Consider the following 23,956-nt stretch of genomic DNA (forward strand, 5'->3'; position numbering starts at 1 on the left):
CCGTTTGTTTCCTGTATCTCCAACTATCCCTACTCGTTTATACGACCCGTGGTTTAACTCAAGACCGTTCCAGTTGTAAGTTGTGAGCTTAATATTAATTATTTTAGTTACACTCAATACAATAATATATCCTCGAAATTGTATTTCATTGTGTGTATCAGAATGAGAATACTACTACTATTATAGCTTCCGTGGACATTGGGACTGTAATATAACGGTTTTGATAATAATATAGTCCTAGATTATCAATAACTCTGTGGGGACTTTAAATCATGATTTATATATATAGGCCTAATAACCCTCACTTGGATTCGTCTGTAGACCGTATTATTATAATATAAAGTGTGCGTAGAATGCTCTATAGGCATTCGTCCTGTACCATGTTGTTCAAATAGACTTATCTACCGACACTTGTCAGTCATCGTTTAACAACTCATTGCTTGAAGTTATTGACTAGAAGTTTCGTTACAACAATAATAATAATACAAAAATAATGATCCCATTAAGGGTAAAATATTATTTTTGATTGATTGGACAATGTTTCATATTTAAAATTACAAATGACATCACTTTTGATATTGATTATTTCGTTTTAATTGCATTTTTAAAGAAATAAAAGTTTAATTTAAATATATTTGTCAGTATTTAATCAGATTTAAAAGTGATAGATTGTTAAAGTTTCGTAAACACATATCTTTTTATCAAAAAAATCACAACTTTCTTAAAATTTCTCAGCGTTGATATCATAATATAGTATGGTATATACACTATACAGTTATAAATAATAGATACTTTCAGTGACGCTATAACAATTTTAAATTATTGCTGTATAGGTAGAAAATACTAACATCTGATAAGGTGATTCAAACTCAATATTTTAACTTATTTTAGTGTTTGTATTGAATTTCGGTCGGAAAAAGTTTTTATACATTTTTAACACAATAGTAAAACAAAATATTTAACAATATTCCTAGTAAAACTATTTTATCAACTAAATAACTTTCTAATGGTTAGATTAGAGTTTAACCTATGTTTAAAAATTCTATTTTGGAAATAAGTAAGTACTAGAAGAAATTTCAAGTAGCCATGAACTATTCGAGTATTTAAATATATGGTTTTTAAGGACATAAATGTATACTTTAGCAATTTGTGGTTCATGTTTTTTATTACTATCTGTATATCGATTTCCAAAATATATATTTTCACACGTAGTTATTGTATAAATATATTATGTAAATATTCGTTTAATTAATGCTGAATGGTTTAAGTTGATTTACGTAATATTATATTATTTTAAGATTAGTCTTACGCTCTTTCATCGAATTTTCATTAGTATAAAGAGGTGGGTTCATGGTTTGGTGGGTTGATATAAACATAGAAAATGTGACGATTTATCGCTTACCATCATAGAGATATAGATACAGAGAAACGAATATGAAAATGTTAATCGTAAAAAAACCTAAAATTTTCCATGTAATATGTTATTTTTATGACATTAGGATGTTGTTTAGCGATAAATGTGCTCCCACCAAGAGAGTTTCGCGACCGACTTTTACGTTGGCTATGGCATACTTGTACTATTTATTATTATTATATAATTTTTACTCAAAACAAGTGCAATGGAAGTTTTTATCACGTGTTGTAAGCATGACTAAATAAAATTTAAAGACTAACCGAACTGATTTCACGGGGTCATTCCCCGCGAAATTACCACGTTAGCATTCGTCGTATGTTATACGTACTATGCGAATACTACTATAATATTATGTGTGTATACACAAAGTCAGAAGAAAATACAAATTAATGAAAAAATGACATCAAAGTTTGTTAATAAAATGGACAAAGTGATATTTTTCCTTGTTTTTTTTATATTATTATCTTATATAATATTATACTGTAGATGATGCGCTTGTATGTGTCATTCTCGTCCATGAAATAAATCCGTGTAAAATCAGTAGCTCGTTATATTATACATACATAGGTAAACAATATATAAAATAACATATATATAAAATCACATGTGTATGTATGTTAGGAAAGGAAAAGGCTGGATGGAAACATATTAATTACCCAATGTCAACGACGACAAGAAATACATCACTAGGCTTAGGGACATAAATTTAATTAAAAACTCTTAGTTGAAGAATACGTGTTCACTATCATCGAAACAAAGAACCTCTTTGCACTCCTCTCCCCATCCACTAAGTCGATTTTCTTATAGATGAGACACACACACACACATATATATATACATATATATTTATAATGAGATAGATGTAAGGCTAAAAGTTAAAATTACAATGTACCTATTTTCTTATAATAAAAAATGATTCAATGAATTTACTCGTATTTTGTAAATATGTATTGATCTTAAAATATAAATAGTATAATACCATTATAATTGATTAGATATTTAAACAGTAGGTACGATTTTATACATATTTTTTTTATTTTTCTAATTTTTGGACGTATAAAATGTTGTGTTTAACTATTAATTTACTTTTAAATATTGTAGCCTAAACTAAACACTATTTTATACATGAAAATAACATTATTACAATTTTTAAACACATAAATGTGATGTGTCCTATTAAATTTGTCAAAATATGTGTCACAGAATGATCGCCAAGTAAACTCACCCCAATTATTTTGTACATTATAACTTTATAATTAGTACCTAAATAATTTATTAAGTAAAACATACAAGTAAACTAAATGTAAGACATTTGGCATAATTTATTATTTTTAAAACAAATATAATTTTTTTTTTTTTAATTACAATGCTGTTTATTGATTAAAACTCTATTTTTATTTATTTATTTAACAATTTACTATGTATTTAATATTATTATTAACTATTAAGACATATACATTGTAATAATTATTATTATAAGCATAGATGCAAACTAACATAATTTAAAAATAAAGTAAATTTTCAATATTTTAATATTTTTTCTTTTGAATTACTTCAGAAATATTACGTAATTTAATACAATTTTTGTCCCTCTTTCCTAAACTGTGTCTCCTTTCAAATATTCTGTGAGCACTAAATATGTTGTTTCTCGGCTGATTTTACTGTATTATACGCTGCTATGTTAAATAGTTATAGAAAAATTTCATGGTGTATATATTATTATTATTTAAACACAATAGGCATTAGTATTTCACAGATTTGGAAAAGAATAGTTTTTGATTAGTACTTTATATAATTATTCCTCCCCACCCCCAAATAAAAAAAACTCTTAAATTTGTTTTCAGTAAATTCGTAGGTTTTGTCACTGTCAGTGTGTGAACTTTTGACCAGTGAATGTACTATGTCCATGTATTTGCTTGGTTCTGTTATTGTTTTAGCGGGATGCTATTATAACGATTATATAAATCCAATTACGTCAAATGTGTATGGTAACAATATTGTGGGAAACTAACGTAAAGTTAATATCACGTCGTCCGTAAAAAGTATATGCGCGCAGTTCATTGTAAGATCTCAATGTTTAAATACTTATTCAATTGGACACGCCATAAATTTGAACGGTACTAAAACATTGAAAACTTTACAGTCGATACGGATGTAATGTTCAGCGGATGTTCGACGATAAATAACAAATATCTCGATTAATATTAATTTTAAAACTTAATTTCTCCGCACTAAATAAACAAGTCCTCACGTGTTAAAAAAAAAAAAAAAGAAGTAACTAAATAAGTTTTATCCATAAAAAATAACCTTATTATTGAAATACTTTTTTATATATTATTACTAAATTTGCTTATTGTTCTATGAACAGATTATAAATACCTTGTAAAAATAAAAAAAAAATAAAAATATATTATTATACTATCATTTATAAATATACGTTTTAATTACCTATTAATAATGATATACGTTATTCGTACTTGTAGGTTTTTCGTTTAAGGTTAAAACGCTTGTAGTTTGCGCATTTTACATTTATTGATTTTAAGCGCAATATTATGTCTATACGGATTTCTTTTCACAGTATTTCGTGAGTGACATATCGAATAAAATGTCCATTTAATTGCCGTTCTGTTGGGGTACCACGGTTCGTTGGTGATATTATACGCGTACTACACAAATACGCTTCAAAGTCATATTACAACTACCACTGCAAGAACGAGATCTAACGAAATAATATTGCAGATATATACAATATTAGATACTATTCGTATGATATTACGTTTCAAAATAATAATAGAATTAGAAGATAATATCAAGACTACGAAAGTTTAAAAATAATAAAAATTAACAAATGTGTTACAATTTTAAAATTTGTAAAAAATTTCTAGAGCATAATAATAGCTTTAAACTAAGTATTACATAATATTAACCTTATATTTTATGTGAAATCATTGACATTATCCTAAATAGGTACATATTATAATTTAATTGTCGTTTGAAATTAACAAAGCATGGTCTTAAAGTATAATAAAAAATTCCAAAAAATAAAAATTTATATAAATGTATTATTAAAAAAAAAAAAATAGTGGTGAATGTGTTTAGTGAATCATTCTATATGTATTGAAGCTTGCCATTTCCCGTGGAAATGATGTCTCGTCATTTTGACGTGCATCAAATAGACACTGTCATATCGACGACCGACGATTGGACACAATGTGACATTTTGACTTTTGCCGAGTCTTGGCACTATTAAATTTAGGTGCAAATTAATTTTTAATTTTGATACAAAACAAAAAAAAAATTAAATCAAATCTTTAATTATATTTCCTAAATTACTCACTTATTCTATTACCCTTAAACGTCCTTTAAACTAATACTCGTGTATCTCATATATTTTGTACACCAACTTACTATAGAATTTACTGCAGTATATTTACACTGATCAACAGAGTATTAATTCAAAAAAAAAAATTTTGATTTTTTCCATGATAATTTAATAAGGTAAAAACACTGATTTAATATTTAGATAAACATATGTTGTCGTGTTTTTTTATTTTCCTTGTATAATTGTAAAAACCGTTTTCAGTACAATACTTAAAGACGTATAATTATTAATAAATAAATTTAAAATAAAATAAGTACAATATTTAGAATGTATAATATTAAATAATATAGTTCGTTATATTTGTATATAGGTATATCAAACTATTTATAAAACTTAAAATTTTGCGCAATACCTTGGAGTACTTGTTCGATTGTAAAGTAACTTATAATTATAAATTATGATACATATAGATACCTGGTTTTAATTTTTTTTTTTTTTTGGTTAAAAGTGATGACTGACATAACTGATATTATCTTTAAAAAAAACGTACCACTATTATCTAATATATTAAAATATAATTTTAATGTAAAATTGTTACATCTCCAAGACACACCGTATATAATACATTATTTTAATTTTAATTTTTTGTTTTGCGTTTAAGTTAACTTGCTCTTAAATGTAGTGATGTCAAAAATATATGAGTCAAAATGTTACATGTATCTAATTGTCATTGGTCCAAAATCCACACGTTTATTTGACGTACGTTTACATAACGTATATTCTATAAAATATTTCTTGAGTAGATAACGTGTAGGTAATAAAATGTTGTACGTAGTATGGGGAAAAAGTTAGTCATTAACTAATACTTCTGTATTTACCGAAAAATAACTTTTATATATCAATATTATACGCGTATAAAATGATCTTGAATACTTTCAAATTATTTTAATATGCTTATTTTGTCGTCTTTGATAAAGTAATAATATTTAACAAAATTAACTATTATACTATAATATCATTATCACAAATATCAGTATCGTTATTAATTCAATAAAATAATATCATATAGAATAATGGCCTTCATAAATGGACTATCAAATGTTGTGTGACAAATTTACTGGTATATATTATTATGCGTTAAATTATTTTTCGGTCTCTACCAGTTTTATTGGTACACAATTCGATAGATCTTTTTTCCGTATATCCTTAAAACATTTAAAATATATATTATGTAGAATTTTAATCTATTGAATATTATAATACGTCGAAATAAATAGTCTGTAAAATAATACTCACCTTAAGTTATTACATATAACAGCATCTATGTGAAATTAAAATTGATTTTGTTAAAAATATATAGCAAATTTTACTGATTTCCTTTAATTGTATTTTTAAATTAATATAAGAATTTTGAGTAGATTTCTTTACAATATCTTTAGAATGAGAATAAAAGCCTTTTGGAATATTTAGTCTTATAAAATTTACAAAATTTAAAATATGTAATTTAACAATCTCTTAGGCGTTTATCATATTTTTCCACATTATTGTTTATTCTAAGAACTGTAATTAATATTAATATTTACCGTAAATAACATATCATAAATATTTTATATTATGATAATTGACTAAGCATTATTGATTTTTTACACAATTACACGAGAGAATGATCATAATTTTAGGGAATCGAACTTCATTCGTAATTATAGGTACGTTACTGACCGTGTACTGCAGTAATATAACAGTCGATGTAGGAACAAAACTCTAGCGAATCGTGATGTAATCAGACATAATATTATACATTGTAGATTGTAATATATTTACAATGAATAATTTAATTTTAATATGAATAACTAGTTCATTGACGAAAACACTCGTGTCGAGAAAAATAATAATAACAAAAATATCAAACAGAGTAATGTACGACCACGATGCAGTTATGGCCATGGTTATGATGATGATAATAATAATAATAGGAAGTAGTATAATTTATTTGCTGATTGCTGGACTCTCAATTTTTTTTCAATTAGAAACTGCTCACGTGATATAAAATTAACCACCATTCCGATGCTAACTTTTCATACGCTTTTCATACTCTTTATAATGTTTTAAAAAAAGTACTTAAGTATATTGTTATTATTAATTAAGTTCAAAGATGAGTAAAAACAATTGATACACTATTTCTAATAATTGACCATAAAATATTAATGATACAATTAATAAAAATATGATATACTAAAATCATCGTTTAAGAAAACGTATCAAAACTGTAAATTTACATTAGTTTAATAATATTATCGTCTACATATTATTACAGCGGTCGTCAAACTTTTGGACTTCACAGACCAATAAATTCATAACTCTAAATTCTACGGACCACTTATGTTTTCTCATAAGTCTTAAATACCAAATTAAAAAAAAAAATAAAAATAAATCAATGCATATTTTAAAATATATCAATAAAGGGTTTTTTATGTATACTAAAAATTATTTAAGTAAGTTTAATTTTTATTACAAAAAAAAAAAATAAAGTTAAAACGAAGACTGGATTTGAATCATTAATGTTCTTAGAACGTATTGCGATAACGATATTATTAGGTCTATTTATTTTATAACATGCGATAATAATAATAATATTATTACTCGTTTACTCTTTATTTGTCGTAAACTGAACCTACATACAGCGACATTATTCAACACTTTAGTCTATTACTATTATAAACTCAGCATTGTAAATAATGTTCAAATTTTTCTGTGGACCACCAAATTCTTACCACGGACCACCAGTGGTCCGCGGACCAGCGGTTGGCGATTGCGATACTATTACACCCACCGTATTATTATAGTATTTTGGATAGCAGGTTAAAGAGGATATAGTATTATTTTAAATTTTAATTATTTACTTTATCAAAGTTGTGTTTATGATATATATATGTGTGTGTGTGTGTGTGTGTTATATACTAAGCACTTGGCTACATTAGAAGATTTATTATCAATGGCGTATTATAAATTATAATACAAATCTTATATTATGACTCATATAATAATAGCTACACGTTACAAAAAAAAAAAATACTATATTATATTATCGTAGGTATAGGTAGGTAGATATCGGTAGTTTTTATTCGTAGTCGAAACGTTACTCAATTATGTATCCGGTCATTAATATACACGTATAATAGGTACATCAGTACAATAAATATTAGTAAATTGATATTATACTCAATGGAGTGGACCAAAACTGTAATTTATATACTTAGATGTAAGTTATAAATTTCATAAAGTTTTGTCGTTATTCATATATACCTTATTTATATCTGTTAATATCTGCATATTTTACCTACTTATCGAAAACCGGCAATATCCGCCTTCATGTCTTTTTAATGTGCATAAAAAGTGATGGCTAACAACAAATAGCACCATCATGATCGAAGTAATGACAAATCACGTAACATGGATACTAGTAGGGAATATTATTAAAATGTATTTTAATTAAAGAATAAAATTCTATAAGATAAACGTTATATTTGAGTTAGGATTAGAAGGATTAGAAATGTTTCTATTAAATTTAAATATTTTTATTCTAGACAACTTTACCGAGTTTATCATGTTAATCCTACGGAATCTATTTTGAAAGTTATCTCTATAGCTATTTAATTATACCTACATGGATACATACCTATCGGTGTTTTTTATAATGTATTAAATATATTGCCGCCATTCTAATCTCCAGTGCCAATCTGGATTTATTTTTGACGTAACTTCGTTTCAAAAAAAATCTCTCGATCTGCTGCTGAAAAACGAATACCTATGTAGCATAAAAGTTGGTTTTTTTACTTTAATACTTCTATTTTCACCAAATCTGTTTCTTTTTTCTTTGTTTTTTTTTTTTGTGTGTGCGTATGTGCGCGTGATTTTCCTTGGCCGATGTCCGATCACCGCGAGTATACCGTTGTCTTCATCATCATTGCACACAGAAAAAAGGTACAAAGCAAAACGGGAAGTAAAGGAAGTAAACGTAATTCACTGTGATTGAAAAAAAAATATAAAAATACAAAACAAAAAAATGACCTCCGATAGAAAAAAAAAATAATCTGAAGACATCGTATTTGTATAGTCACGTGCGGGAGTGGCAATGCACGGTCACCATACGCTGCTAAGGAATACGTCGTAAAAAATATAAAAGTCGTGTATGATCGTTCTTTATTATTGTTTTTTTCGTCCGTTCTCGTTTTTTAAAATTTGTTTTTATTTTTTCTCTGTTGTCCAGTGTGTAATTATCGGTCGACTCTTATAACTGGGCGTACGCGTTATATGGCGCGTGTGTGAGTGTGTATGTAGCGTGGTTCATGGCAATTAATTCCAAGTACACTTTTCTTTCGTCTGCGTGCATAGGCGTGTGTGTGTGTGTATGCATATCTATATACAGGGTGTTTTTCCAACATACTTTATACATTTCACCCTTTAATTCATTTATTACTTATTACCTTTAGCTAATTTTACTATACTAATTACTATATATCAGACCCTATAGCTTCAAATCCTCTATACATATTATCTTATTATATTTAGTAGAAACATTATTTAAGATTCTTAAATAACAAAAAAGCTACAAAAATCTTTAAACTATAAAGTGAAATAACTGATAAACTGTTCATTTTAATTTCTATTAGATGCATAAACGTTAAAAAAATAACATACTTTTCACAATTCCAGATAGGTACACTAAATATCTCAGACAAATAGTACTATATTGCAATAGTGAAGGGAAGTGAAAGAAAAATAGAATACTTAATTACACATTTTAAAAAATTTCAAATTTTTAATCTTTCGATATGCGCTGTACTATCCAACTAACTTTTTTTTAAATGTTCAAATGGGAATACCTTTTTTTTTTCTAAATCTTTGGATAGATTAATTTTTTTTTATTTTTTTTTTTTTTTGTACAAAAATTTTTTTAAATGGAACATGAAATTATGCATAATTAATTTTTAACGAAATTTAAACTAATAACCACTAGAAATAATAAAACAAGTGCCAAATCATTTTTATTATTATTACATTTATTAAATTAATAACAAAATAGTTACAATAATGATGATAATAATAATATTAATAGTAGTAGTAGTAGTAGTAAGTAGTAGGTAATTGATCAAAGTTTTCCTCGTTATATTTCAAATATGATTCAAGTGGCCTTAAACATTCAGTTTAAGTTGCCGCTTTGGTTTGGTTCTTTCTTAAAATGTTACATATTATTGCTTGTATTTTGTTTTTTAAGTCCTGAAAATTTACAAATGAATCGGTATAAATTAGTGTTTAGATATCTCCATAAAAAAAAAAATAAGCCAATGGCCCCAAATCTGAGGCTAAGAAACAACGTCATAAGTTTCAATCCAGTGGTTCGGAAATATTTGATTCAAATGCTTATCTGAAAATTATTAAAAGCAATCTTTATGGGCTGACATATCATCTTGCTAGAAGAACATAAAATATGCTCTCGCATGTTTAATGGAATATCATCCAACAGTATTGATAGTTGTTAAGTTAAAATATTTATATATTATCTACCATTTAGCGTTCCATAATAAAATTAGAATCATCCAAGTATCGATAATTTTATTGGTTTGTAATAATATTGTTTGTAAATTTTGATTCATCAATCCAAAGATGACAATTAAAGGATCATTATAAAATTGAATACTGAACCAAGTTATAAATTCTAAATCTACAGATAGAATTTCTCGCACGAAAATTTAAAAAAAAATCTATCTTATTTTGGTATACTATTTTATATGTTTTGAAAATTTTCGAAAAAACCCATATAAAACTCTATTTATGCGAAAAACATGCCTAAGTGATGAACGTGCATTCACTAATTTATATACTACTACCTGTAACTTTGTAAGTTTATCAAACATATTTTATGTATGCCTTTGTTGACTAATCATTTTGATCGGAAATCTTCCTTCTTGATTTAATACTCTTGTAAAAGTCATACAATATAACTATGAGGTAGATAGTATATTTCAGGGTATAATTCAGCATACGTCCAAGTTAGGAGTACATAACATTGGTTTTTTTCATAAATTAAAACCAAATCGAATTTTTCAGCGTTATTCATATTTATAAAATTATAAGAACACTTACTGAACAGATACCTATTATACGAGTAATTTATACATGAAACTTATTTTATTATTTCTAGTGGCTTTAAGTTTAAAATTCGTTAAAATCGATTAATTCATAAATTAAAATTTGAACTCACTCTAATATGGTAAATTTTTTAAACAGATAAAAAAACTTTTTATCCAAACACGTAGAGAAAAATAGGTATTGTAAAAAGTAATTTGTATTGTACATATCAAAAGGATTAAAAAATTGAAATTTTCTCAAAATGTGTATTTGGGCACTATTTTTCACCTCCAAAAAACTCCATTGCAATCCAAAGTCATACAATTGAGATATTGAGTTGTACCTGGAATCGTTATTAAACTGTATAACATAATTGCTTTTTAAATATGTTAGTATTGTTATAACTGGGACAGTCCTTCTTGGATTTTCACACAATTAAACCATTTGAAAATGTTCTCTTAAAGTAAATTTAAAAATACTAAAAAAATAATTTGAATATATCAATTTAAAGGAATAAGATGATCAGTATTCTTGATATTTCACCCTGTACATATAATAATATAAATAAAATACCCAGAAAAGAAAAATGCGTGCAACCGAGAAACTCATTTCAGAAACGACCAATCTCTGTTTTAACAATCGCTATTTCGTCTGCCAGCTAATGTTTAATGTTTACGATCATAACTTTTTGTGAAAATGAAACGTTTTCGGGATTTTTTTTTACCTTTTTAGATACAAACGGTGGAGAAAGTGGATTACTAAACAGACTCGACGTGTGAGATAATATAATAAAAAGCACACAACATATGATCATAAATAATGAACCAATTTATTAAATGCATTTGTAGCGTACTAGGATATTACGTTTATATTTTAATTAATTTTACAATAATTAATGTTGTTTTGTTTAATATATTAATACAAGGAAGAAACATAAAACTAAATACGGTAAATAAAACCACAGAACAAATCTTAAATAAAAATTATTTTTTAATTATAAATTGTAAGATTTACTTTGTATAATTACTATTATTTTTGAAATATTTTATATTCAGTTCATTTCATATTTAAAAAAAAATATTCTACTATACGAGTAACTTATTTTCTTATTATTTTCTTAAGTATACTTAAATTTAGTATATACTTTTTAAATTTTACCATTATTTGTAATCGAATACATTTAAATTAATATTTTATATGAACTCTAAGAACGCATAACACGATTGGGTTTAATTATCAAAATAATATTTGCTATTTTTAAAATAAATAAATAATTTACCATGTTTTTGTTTCTTAATCAATCTTTTTTATAAGTTAAAATCTCAACTGAATACACGTTATATCTATAACTCATACCATTTTTTCTTTTACAAAATTGATTAATTCACTTTAATAGTTAAAACAGTAATGCCATCAATGGATTTAGTTAAAAATGCAATCCTACTTATTACTTATATTTTATAAAACGATTTAAAAACGTTTTACTTACCTACTTATCAAAATACAAATAATACATTTTTTTTTACCATTCTATTCGAGTTGAAAACGAAATTTAATAACGTAAAAGTATTTTTTATTTTCTAAAAAAACAATAAATCCTCTGAAATATCGTTTTCCAGACTGTTACACTCAAATTATATTTTAATGTAATTCTTTTTGAGGTAAATGTTTTTTTAGTACACATAATAAAATAACATGTTTGCTAAAGTAACATAATTCCAATATCTTCTGTTTTATTTGTTTTTTATAATATTATAAATATGTATATCTATATACTATATATATATATATATATTTATTATATAATAACATAATGCAGTATTTCAACGTTGATTTTTGTTATCAGTAATCATGGTTATTAAGGATTTTTACATTTGCACTCAGTCAAATTAAATTACCTATCTATATAATATATAGGTCATAGATATTGGATTGTTTACCTTATAAGATATATTTATTTTTTTAATTCTCATTCTAATATAAAGTTATAATATATAGCGTTTATTAAAATTCGGTTTAGACGTATTTAAATATTAATGTATTTATTACAGTTAGATAACTTATAATTTTAATAAATTAAATTAATTTGGAATATAAAATTATATAAACAAACCTTAAAAACGCTGAACTATTGCATTTTATTTCATTGATAAAGCGTATATCAGTTGTTTTTTGACAAATTAAAATAACAAGTAATCATAACAATAATAATAATAATTACTATAAAATATGAAAATAATAAGATATTATATTATTTGGATAGGTATAAAGTTATTAACTTGAAGGTTTTAAAACCGATAGGTACTCATGTTATATGTTCAGTAAATAAGGTAGTTTATTCGTATTTTTTATATATCATTAAAGTACTTAAAACGTTTAATGACACAAATGCATGGTAATTGTAAAATGTCATCAAAGAATTTTGTTTTGGTGGATTAAAAAAAATAACAATAATAATAACATATAATATTTGAATTAATTGCAGTAGTAGTGTGTGCAATATGTTTGAATACTAAATTAATATGATATACCTAAAAATTATGTATAATATGCATATTGTTTTACTTAACCATAGATACCTAAAATATTTTACATTTGGTGAAATTATTTTCCTTTTTAATATTTTTATAATATTATTATCAACATTATTATGTTAGTTTGTACCTTACCAATTAGCTATTGTTAATAATTTGATATAAATGGAAAAGCCGATATTATGTTTTTATTTGTTCAAAATAATTATAATTGATAATGATAATGAATAAGGGGTGAATAGAATGGACAGTATTGTTGTTACAAGACATTATGTTTAAAGGCTAATCAAACTGAAAAATATGTGATATCTTTTGCTTGAATTAATTAAACCGTTTTCCTGGCATTACATGTTATATTTTAAATATGATAATCATTTTTTTAAATGATTTACTTTTAGAAGCTATTTTATCAATTATTTGTTTGGAGACAATTGCGATCAATAATTTTTCTCAATAAATATGAGTATTAAATATTCTAAAAGGTTTTATGACAAGGTACACCTTAAGTATAATATAATTTTTTTACTGGATTTATATATATTTGTATTTATTACTCATTAGGATATAGGGCTTGTAATAAATCCAATAAATCACCAAACATGTGCTTTAACATTCAAAATATGCATTTTAATATAAGTATTTTTAACCGAAAAACTATATATATTTGTTGTTATATTATCGTAATAAATTAATTAGTTACAATTTAAAATTTAATAGCGGCTAAGTATCGACTATCGATCATATTTTGTGCAGTAATAAATTTATAAATACAATCAATAAACGATAATTTAATATAATTGGCAGGCTTTTTAAATGCTTTTAGAAAATCTTGCGAAAAATTGCACACAATTTCATCTAATCAACAAAGATTTTATGATAAAAAATTAAATCCAATAATTTTAATTGTATATTGAATGAAGATGTGCTCGAGCGCGTGGCCTACCCGATTTGCTGTATTGTGATCACACACACACACAAACACACATGTTTTCAAATGCGTTACATCACATATTAATCTAAAAAATAAAAATATCGATGAAATAATTAATTAATTGAAGTATGTATCAGAAAATAGAAAATATATGCCACTAAAAGCAAAAAATCTCAAAATATACGTTTATATTCAAAATAAAATTATAAAACTAGCTAGGTATATAAGACGTGTTTGTTTCTTACTTAACTATTTTTATAATAAATTCGCAAAAAAAAAATATGCAAATGCTAAAGGCCTCTTCCCTATTCATTATAAATATTAAATTACCAGTTTATAGTTTTTTATACAATATAAATTATAATATATAAAACACGTAAATATATAAACATTATAAAGTTGATATTTTAGAATCCAGATCACATATTAGGTATATTGTACAAAAACAATAAACGAATAATCAACATAAAAGGACATGATACATTAGTAATTGGTAGGCCACTACATTATGATTAAAATCAATCATTAATCGCAAATAGATACGACAATAGTCATTGGATAACAAAGATAACTCATGTATTAAAAAATATATTAATACCCAATCATTTTCGTTTCATATTGGGACATAACCGTGCAGTTTTTGTACAGTTGGTTGAATATTTCAGTCTTTTAACAAAAACAGTTTATAATATTATTTTATTAAATCAGGATTTATATATTAGGTATTTCGAAGGCTTGCAATCAAATTTAAATTTTTGTGTTATTATTATATTGTTAAAAAAAAAAAAAAAAAATAAAAAACAATAATAATAATTTATAATTTTAAATATATTTATTTGGTGAACTTATTTTATTGTACAAAAAATGACGTAGAATCACAAAGGGTCCACCAATATAAATATAGATGAGGACCCATGTTGAAAATTCTTTTTTATCTATCGGTGTACATCTCTATTGTGAAACATTGAAATATATTTGAAAAGATGAAAAATCACTCTCTTCAGGAATTGAGTATAACTTGGCTGGCAAAATATAGTCGCCTATTTAGGATTTGGGTAAATTATAAAAGTATAAGATTTAATTTAAAAAGTTCGAAATACATTTTATGTAAACAGAATTACTATGTATATATGACCGTGAATAAATTTTTGTTTACATATTGAAAAAAAAGGTTGAGCTCAAAATTTCTCCATGCGCTCAGTACTACTTAATATACAACTATTACTGTTATTTATAATATGCAAAATTGTTGCGAGTTGAAATAACACTCTGTATATTAATATTGTATAGCATTTACACATACCACTGTTAGACAAATATATCCTTTTTTTCTTTGTAAAACAAACGCATCTGTCACATTTTGTCGGCACAATTATCAATGTCACAATATTCAACGCAGTAAACGACTATTCGGTGTATCAATAAAAACATAATATTAATATTACTTAGTGATAGCTTTCAGTAATAATTAATGTGCAAACGTTGTACATCAATATTCAATCCACATAGGTGACCTATTGGTTTCAGTGATTTTTTAGTCGAATGTCGTAGCAATAATAAATTTATGGATAAAATCGTATCTACAGATTACAGTTATTGGGTTTAATATTGTTAATTTCGAAAATTGTTGCTTAAATAGAATTGTGCGCATTCACAACATTTGAAGCTGCGAACATACTATACAAGAGATAGGTACCTATTCTAATCAGTGTCGTACTTAGAATTTTGGCACCATTGCTAAAATGTATCTATACTATAAATTAATAGTTAACACCAGTGCTATTTGTTTGTTTTGTGTACATAATATATTATGTAGTTATCCTCGTAATTATTTCCATTTGTAGTCACTAGTACGTATTTACAATTGATGATTTACTTAAAATTTTCGTTAATATCATTTAGATTTTATTCATAACATTATATTATTATTATTATTATTATTATAATTTGTTAATAATAAATTATATAATGGTTCTGTTAAAATGCATAATGGTCAGTATTGAAAATTATCAAAATATGAGTATTTTTAATATAAATTTATAATAGCCAATATAAAAATAAGGTAGTTGTTTGAGTATCACCCTGCTGTACATTCTGTGTCGATTTGGTCACTGTTATAGATGTATTATAATTGAATTTAATAATGTATCTATCATTGTACGAGTATACAAAAAAAGATTTTAAACAAATACGGACTGTCAGTCTATATCACAAAGTATACAACTTTCGTACGGTCGTTCGTTGTGTCAATTCGTGTTTTATTTAATAATTATTTATCTAAACATCTAAACATAACACTGTGATCAAAGTTCAAGGTTTTAGTTTCACAAAATTAAGCTAGTATTTTATGAAATCTGTGCATACATGTATTAGATACGTAATGTTTTAAAACGAAGAGAAAATCTTAAAATTTATGAAATTCAAAGGAGTTGTATTTGATTGCAAAAAATGTACTAAAAACCAGAAACAAACCAAAGGAGAAAGTATTCTAATGAAAATTATACAAAGTAAAAGTGACAAAAATATCTATTTGAATAATAATAATTTAAATACCAGAGTTATAATTTAAAGATTAGCTGAACTTATTAAAAATCAAATAACTACTAATTAAACAATGTGCGACTCTCATACCACTAAATTACCAAATGTTTCCCAACCATTTAATCTATGTCTCTTTTGTAAATTTTCAAAAAATCATACCATCCCCTTCCCTTTAAAAAATATTATTTTTTTTATTTTAGTGATAAAAATAACTAAATAATATAAAAATAATGTCATACATTTTTCATTATTTTAAAGACAAAGTATGAAATATAAATAAACGTATTAATATAATTTTCTATATTTTTGAACACAATTTTATTTATTTTTATATTATAATAAAAATTAAATGAGAAATTTGAGTTTTTTTTTTACCAAATCCATAATCCGTAGGGATAATTTTGACAACGTGCAACGCATAATCGGATATTGATTACCTGTTCGTTATCAGAGGTCGTTAGATAGATAGCCGTTCAGTGAACGATTTAAACTCCAAACGTTGTAGGTACCTATTAATATTAAATTACCAGTGAAAAGGCTAATCATTATAAAATACTTGTAAAACTGTAATCGATTGACAACGGCCTGAAAATTAATTTATTGTTTTCAATTTTATTGACTACAAAATGGTATAATTATATTAACAACAAAATTCTCGTTATTTAATCATTTATATTCATCCCCCCGTGCAGTATCTAAATCGCCCTCTGGTTGGGAACCACTGAAGTAACCGGATACTATAATTTGAAAAAAATCTGAAAAGAAAAATATGGATAAATACAAAATTTAAAATTTTAAATGAATATATCAGAACAAAATGAGAGGTTATACTTAGCAGAAAAAAATGGTGTAATAATGAAAACATAAAAACAAAAATAAATTTTATAGCGGGAATAATAGACATTGAAATTAATCTTTTCGATATTGAAAATTATTATAAAAATTATCAAATTGAAATTTGAAAGCTCCAAAAATAGTTGTAGAATTTTCTTGAAAATGAAAACATAATAAATTTATAGAGAAACAGAGAAAAATGATATAAAATTTACTTTAATGAAAGTTTAACTATTCATAATAAGAAGCTCTTTTAGGAGATCAGAACAGTAGCAAAATAACTCTGATATCGATATTCCCCGACAAGAAGTTACAGGATTTTTTTGCAAAAAAAGATGAAATAAAAAAAAAAATTTATGGAAATCAAATGATATCAAAATTGTATAATACTATATAATTTGATTTTTCAACTGTTTAAATCTGAAAAATCTTTTCATTTTATTTTTTAATCATAAATAATAAATAATTATATTAAAAATTGGTGAAAATTTTCAAGACGATTATTTAACGTACAGGGAATTTTTTAATTTTTGACTCTCTAAAAATGTCAACTAGATCCAATTGTCTATCAGGAATTACCCTTATTTTCGAAAATTGAAACATTTTATCGAGTATTCTTCTATTCATTATGTAAACGTATACACAAAAAAAAAAAATAAAACACTCGCAAACATTGTACAATCAATATATTCAATTTATTTAGATTTATACACATGAGTAGGTTGTAGAAGATGTATACGACTAGGTTACCAAATTTAATGAAAAACATTCGGAATTATTATAGTTTATTTGTATAAACTTTAAAGTAGGTTAAAACCTGGTACTTAGCAGTGGGATCTAACTTTTCTATCCTAAATTTTTATCTAGCTAAAGCTACTTGTAATTTACAATTAAATTTCTTCACTTTTATTACATTATAGTATGGTATATGAATATAATTTTAATATTATTTGAATCATCACAAAAACCAGTGAAAATATGTTGAAATATATCAAATAATAATATTTGTATTTTTTGTTTAACTATAGGAACATAAATTTTATTAAAGTAACTTTAACTAAATATTTTGGAGTCATTTTGTCATCCCTGATATGTACCATTTATGTACGTCGGTTATTTTCTCTCCTAAATACGACTATGATTACCTACCTATGTAATAAAATTAAGCTGGTACATAATATATTATATATTATTACAAAACGCCGTATCGTATGTATCATATAATATAAACGGGTTGTTTCGTTGTATACACATGATATGATATAGAAATACACTCGCACGCGCGCGCGTGCTCATACACATACTCTTTATACATTATCATTGAGTGTAAAATTACATTATGTACAAACTACCTGAATTACGTTTCTTGTCTATGTAACTTTATTACCGTGGCGTTGAAATGTTCATATATACGATATGTGCATCTACGTATTACGAGTTGTGTCTGTGTAAAAAAAAAAAAAAAATTAAAAATATGAAAAATATGAAAAATTAAACAGAATGGAACAAGTCAACAATATGAATATACTCTTGTGTATAGACTGCATAAGAATAAAAAAATCTTCTCTTCTCCCCTCGTGAGGTTTCGCACAAACGAGTATACTAAAGTGTATAAACACACGTCATTCACATACGCACTTCCTTGAGTGGGCTACGGTCTATATGGAGAAAATAGAAAAACGCCGGTGTTTTATACTCTTCCCTATTTATTAAAGTAAAGCCGAATCGGATGGCACTCGTAGTAGCGTATAATAATGATACATACGTGTGTAATAACAATATGTCAATGATTCGAGTGGTATGATATAGCTACGTTGATGGTACATTGAGTATGAGCCGTTGATAGTGTAGACTACTCGTAACCAAATACATAACACGTTACCAATAACATTAGAAGGCCAGACAAGTGTACATGGGAAAGGAAATAAAAAAAGCTAAAAACAACTTCCTTAAAATTGTTATTATATTATACACATTAATAATGTACATTGCACACGGACACACTCACGTCACGTAACCCGTCTATTTTGTATATTATATGTCCAATTTTTCGCTCAGAGTAAGAAAATCCACGTTCGACCTATACAAACATAGGTAACCTAATTTTTAATTAACTTCTCTCGATTGACTGCCGTTTGTACACATATTTTATGTTTACATTTATATATTTATCTTTAACGTTAAGATAACGATTACAAATTGAATATAAAATATTAATTAATTTGCTTAATAGAAAATATACTTGTATGTAATTGTTTGATAAAATTCAGTATTTCAATATTGTGGTGACTGAAAAATGCGTTCATAAATAACCTATTGGTTTTTAGGAAACGACTGTTAGGTTAACCTAACCTTAATTTTTTTTGAGTTTTTTCTATTTTCGTCAATAATTTTACACCTATGTCGGCAGTAATAACACGCTGTAATTTTATCAAAAACTCCGCTATATTGTTTTAAACGGACATGTACGTCTCTGTGCTATAGTATTTTTAAAAGCTCTTATGGATTGTTTTATTTCGGGTTGACTATATAAATCAATAGTCACACGTTGTTGCCGCTATGTTTATAATTGGAGTCGTTCAATAAAGTCTTTGTGACAAAAAAAAAAAAAACTCCCTTAAGAAACTCTCCTATCCTTTATATTAAACTGAACAGGAACTGGTTTCGAAACATTCCATTCTACCCCTTAAATATATACCTTTTGTGATACAAAAACGGGCTGCTACGTAACTGAATATCACCAAAACGAAAAAAAGTCACAAACAGTCTTGTGATTATATTGTTATTTACAGTATTTTCCTCGTAAACCGATGCGCACACCTGTTGATATGTACGGTAGTGGTTAACTGTATATTATCGTCTTCAACCGAATCGCAGCGACGTTAGAGGTTATCCTGCTTGTATTCAACTCTTATTATATCACTCACAGTCAACATAACAATTATATATATATATATTTCGACGATGATATAGATATCGATAAAATACCATAAAAATACACGATTACTTTACAATATTATATTACCAATTTAAATCCTTCGAATGTGGTTGCCCCAAACAGGCCCAAAATGCAAAAAATGTCTAATCTTTTCACAAAATTATTACCATGATAATTGTTAAGAACTTACATTTTAAAGCAGGAAGTCAAAACGGTTTTGAACCCGGGTTGTAAAACCGGGTAACCCGAAAAATTGTTTACACGGTTTCATACCCGAAACCCGTAATCCGGAAAAATGTTTGCCAGGTTTTTAACATAAAACCCGTAACTCGCTAAAAATGTTCCCCGATTTCAAACCCAAAACCCGTATCCTGAGACCCGAATAAGATTTTGCATAGTTTTAAAATTTGAACACGTAACCCGAAATTTGAAGAAATTAGAAATAAAGATATTATTAACTGTAACTAAATATGTACCATTTAGATTTGGTTAAACATTAAGTGTTGACATGGTATATTTTTATAGGAAATACAATAATTATAATTTGAATAATTAAAACACTTATTATGTGACTACTATCTACTATGTCTCTTTGTAAATAAACTATAAAAAAAACTTCGATATGGCATATCCGTTTCAATGTTTCTAACACATTACTTTAACTATAAGTATAAATGAACTTATTTTGCTGAAACTGTGAAAAAATTAAAAATATTATTCATTATCAATGATTTTAATTTTGACCCCGTTACAAAAACTTTACTGATTTTTTTACCCGAAACCAAAAGCCCGCAAAAAAATTTACACGGTGTTGAACCTAAGCCGGAAACTTGCAAAAAAATTTACTTGGTGTTGATTCCGAAACCCGCTAAAAATGTTCACCGGTTTAAAATTCGAAACCCATAACCCGAAATATCTTAACCCGTTTTGACTCCCTGTTTTAAAGTTCATACCTGTAACCTCGCCTACTCCCACAAGTTATTTTTCAAATGAGTATGTTTTCTTAAAGTTATGCTTTAAAAACCTTATTATCGATACAGACAGACATAATGATCTCATGTTGGCTGTTTTTAAAACACCTTATCAAGTAGGTTATATACTTAATGTTATAGTAAGGACTATAAAATATTATTTATAATTATGTAATCATTAATATGTAAATATTCCTCTGTTCAGCTTGACTTGTGATAATAAAATAATATAACATAAGGCATTACATTGCTGTCTTGGTAATTAAAAGAGTTGAGTTAGTGTCAAGCTCGAAAGTTCGCGTATAAATATTATAATAATCATATTTAATAACCAAAATCATATGATATGTTTTTATTTTTAAATAATAATTTATGTATTTTTGTTTATTTAACACTAGCAGAAATTTGAGCTATTAGATATGTATTATAATATATACTATTATATACCAATAATCAACGCGAGAAACTCGCGTGGGCCGAGACGCCACATTGTCTCGTCGGAGAGAAGACAAATCAAACATAATTTAACGAGAAACATTCCTTACTCTTTTACAATCTTCATATAATATATATTATAACATACATAACGCCCGTCATTATCACTTACACAATATATTACATTATATACGATTTATGTGACTACTCAATGTTGTGGTTTCACGACCTCCTAAACAGTCGTGACACGTCGCGATAATTGACCCCGATGACCCAAGATGTATAGATGCACTAGCAGCTGTGTCATCGTTTAACCTCGTCAGCACGGCGGTCTATAAAATTGTTGTCGCGCTCATACGTATATATGTTAACAACAATAATAATATACTATGTGTAATATATTATTATGATGGTTGTTTTTATCGAAGCTAAACGTATATCATATGGATAGTAATAATAATTGACCCGCACAGATTTTCGGAGACACGTAGTATTGTTATATTATTATCCCACCGTAAGATATTTACGAACGATTTTAAGACATGCACATTGCATGTATGACGGCGCAATATACAAAAATTTCGGTTTCGCTTAGCAATTGACAAGCTTTATATTATATTGATGTGATATTATATTATATTTTACTCTCTCTCAGCCGTTATTTACCGTAAAAAGATTTCTTTTTTCATTTCTCGAAAAGTGAGCGATATTTTCCAAAATCGTTTCGGTAATGTAAATCCACGAATATTAAATGTAAATAGGGTAATGCAAGTAGGTAACTATATATTATATACATAGGTAGACGATCAAAAGGGCCGAAAGACTTTTTAAAATATTAAAATTCGTTATTCGGTAAATACGTGTGATGTGTGTGTGGGAACAGTAGATTGACGCTGCGAGCGGGTATGGAAATATGGAAATTGTTTTCCTTTTCGTCTCAACTGCACCTTTCTGACGCACAAAATGGTGTGACGATTTTCGAAGAAATCGTCAGAAGACGTCTCTATGCGACAGACTTCGGTTGCGTAAGTGCAGGAGAAAAAAATTTCGCAGCAGCCCTTCAATAACGAGCGAGACGACGAACGCGTTGCGGCCGTGAATATCGGTTAATTTCCGGAACCATAATGTGTGTGTGTGTGTGTATATACTGTATATTGTATATAATATTTATATATTCGCGCCCGCAGAATTCCTCCAGGGCGTGTTATTTTCCTTTTGGATTCCAATTTATATTTACGCGCGCCTGCGAGATTCGATAGAAGAATTTCAAAAATTACTATATAATATTTTATATAAATATAAATGTACATAACTTATACATGTTTATATATACGAGTACTTTATACTAACTTGCCCACACATATAATATTATTATGCGATGTGAGTGTGCTATATTATAATAATATGTACTTGTCGGGACCTCACCAACGATACTTTATTATATTATAATGTATAGAGACCCAAAAACGATAATGCGTAGCGTATATAATATGTGCGAGTCGTGTCCAATTAAAATTTGGCCGCCAGGAAAAGTGCACTTTACTTACTTGCCACCTATACATGTAATATTATCTATATGTACATTGTACATAGGTAAAGTGTATACAAGTATAATACACGTTCTGACGTGGTTATTCATCGACCGAATCCGTTTACCGCGCTCGCTACAATATTATGATCGTATTAACCTGTCAGCGGCGGCAACCAACCAAGTAACAACCAACAAACCGATCACCGCGTGTAATATTATTATTATTATTATTATTATTATTATTATTATTATTATTATTACTATAACTGCTATTCATTGTGTGATAATATTATACCATGTAATTGAAGTTGACACCACCGCCACTGTTTGTATTATTGGACAATCGAAAATATATTATATTATGTAATGGTCGTGG

This window comes from Melanaphis sacchari, unplaced genomic scaffold (assembly GCF_002803265.2).
Source record: "Melanaphis sacchari strain LSU unplaced genomic scaffold, SCAv2.0 Contig132_pilon_pilon, whole genome shotgun sequence".
In the NCBI taxonomy this organism is placed as follows: domain Eukaryota; kingdom Metazoa; phylum Arthropoda; class Insecta; order Hemiptera; family Aphididae; genus Melanaphis; species Melanaphis sacchari.